Genomic DNA, 2,761 nt, shown 5'->3' on the forward strand with positions numbered 1-2,761 from the left:
TAGGACTCAAGTTCTTACAAAGCATTTGATATAAGTAGATTCCAAAACTACATATTGTCAAATCCAAATCATATCATATTTACGGAAACGATGGTCATTAAGTTTTTTAAGTGAACTATTGATAACAAGTGTATCTAACCAATAATCCAGCTTCCTGAGGAGTAAATTCGAGTGTGAACACCTGCCTCTGGTTCGCCCCAAGTCAAATTATTCCAAATAACGGCCGAGGGTTAAATGATTGGTAGCATCACGTCTAACACCAAAATTAATAAAGGTTCGTCAAAATAGCATGGCCTGGGAATGCCACATAGAAAATAGCACAATATTTTATATAATTCAGTAAACCCAAAAGGGGTTATTAAGGGCTGACACATTGTCTAACTCAAAATGTTATTTTTTTATTTATTAAAAAAACTTAACAAAATTTTAATACAACAAAATAGACTTCCTTCAAACCACGATTATATTCAATATTTTATATAACATTTTTGCAAATAGATTTAAACTTCGAATGAATTTGAGGTTCGTTCCTAGCCGTACTTAAATATGAATACTATAATTCGCTAACGTTATAATCATTAGTTAAATTTAAAAAAAATATATATACAGATAAGTTTGTATAGATTTGTATGCGATAACAAATGTCACTTATTTACATACATCAGTTAATAATGTTTGATTTTACACAAATGTTTTTTTTATTCTGTAAATAATTGCATGACCACATTAACCATTTGTACATACATGAGTAAATACATACATACATTTATATGTATAAATTTATGTGACATAAATATCTAGTCATACTTTTATTGTGGGTGAGTATTTTTGGTATATTTTTTTGAGTTATTTGTTCCTTGCGGCAATAGTTGGAACCATGTTTTCTCTACAATTTTTATGTACATATGTATGTATTTTGTTAGTTGTTGCTGCTGTTGTATAGTTTTTGTATTCATATATTTTGACATAATTTTGATTGAGCACACGTCAAATAGATACGCGTGTAATGCATTTGACTAAATGACTCGTTTTTTGTGCCTTGTCATTTTGAAAACATTGTACAATATTTGGCCTATTTATAAATACACATAGGAGACAAAAGGGGTAAAATACTATAAATACTAGTCCAAATTTTTATTTTCTATTACCTAGGGGTAAAACGATGACCACTAATTTATGATTATTTTTCAGTTTAGAATATTTTCGTTAAAAGGAAAGAATACACAATTAGAAGTTTATTTTAATGAAGGAACACACTATGCGGTAACTGTCCGGGTTGAAGTGTGTTTCTTTAGCAGAGTTTTGGTGGGAATAGAAATTATTAACAACCTTCACTGGAATACTAGAATAATTTCAACTAACCTATAACATCATGTAGGTTGCTAACAAATTACATAGGCCTGAGTCCAAGTTATACTTTTCTTACTTATCATCTAAATTTCCATTATGTCAACTTTAAAATTATAAACTACTAGATTTTTAACACGGCATTGCCCGGAGTTTTAAGTGGTTTCATAACATTATAAATATTGAAATATTCATTCATTCAAAATTCTCTGCAAGAATAAATCTACCAATGTTCCAAATTTCAAGAAAATCGGTTCAGCCATTTAGGGGTGATTGACGAACAAACGAGCAGACTTACAAAGCAGATTAGGATAATAAACATAATTAATCGCCGAAACATAACACAAATTAAATTAACCCAGAAATCAGAATTTGTCCTTCAGATTTTGCAGAGGATATTATGCTTTTTCCCTACACAGAGAGAGAAAACGGTAGAATAGTACCCAAATTGATACAATCCGTTGTTAAAAGTGGATTTTCTACGTTAACTTTAAGAGAACAGATGTATATGAAATTTTAATAACACGCAGTTATCATTTTGACAACGCATCATTGACATGGCAATTACGCTTCATATCATTTCGGCAATGGTTCATCAACTAATCGTTGTCATTTCCCAAATGCTTTGTTCTGTTTGACAACATAGCATTGTCACTTTAATAAAAGTGATGTTTATTTACTTCCAAAGAAGCGACCATAATTAATTTTTTTCAAACTGAAGATATATTTTTTTGGACTGACATTTTTTGAATTAAAAAATATATTTAGGGCACCGAACACTAAGAAGTAAAACGCAGTCAAAAAGTACCTAAGTCTACTGTCAGTCGGTATCTAACTCTAAGAATGCATTAGTAGAATTCTCAAGCCAAAATAGTTGCAAAAAAAAACGGATTTAAAAATATTGAATAAAAAATATTACATTTAAATTTATATATTAAAAGACTTCTTTAAATATTTTGCAACATAATTTATCTATAAACTTTCATCTGCAATATTGAAATAATATATAATTAATTTGAAATATTTTTTTCTTGTTCCATACGAAACTCGTCTGTGAGAAGAGCGTAACGTTATTGTTGTAAAAAATGACAGTGTTTCACTTCTTAGTGTTCAATGATTTTTTAATATATTTTTTAGTTTGAGAACTATTGACATCGGATCTTATTGAAAAATTATAAACACTTTGGTATCAATTTGGTACCAAGCGTGTATAATTTTACAATGTTATGTGTCCTCTGTATGCATGATGGTATTCCGTAAACTTAATGGATAATATCGCAAAATATTTTTTAATGATTCTGCGTTAAAATTTTGTCGGCCTGTTTTATTTTTCGACGATAAATTATGTTTATTAGAGATCTCCAAAAAGTTCCCAGCAAAAAATCTTTAAATTTTGGTAATGAGTAATATAGAT

Source organism: Lucilia cuprina, chromosome 2 (genome assembly GCF_022045245.1).
Source record: "Lucilia cuprina isolate Lc7/37 chromosome 2, ASM2204524v1, whole genome shotgun sequence".
Lineage (NCBI taxonomy): Eukaryota > Metazoa > Arthropoda > Insecta > Diptera > Calliphoridae > Lucilia > Lucilia cuprina.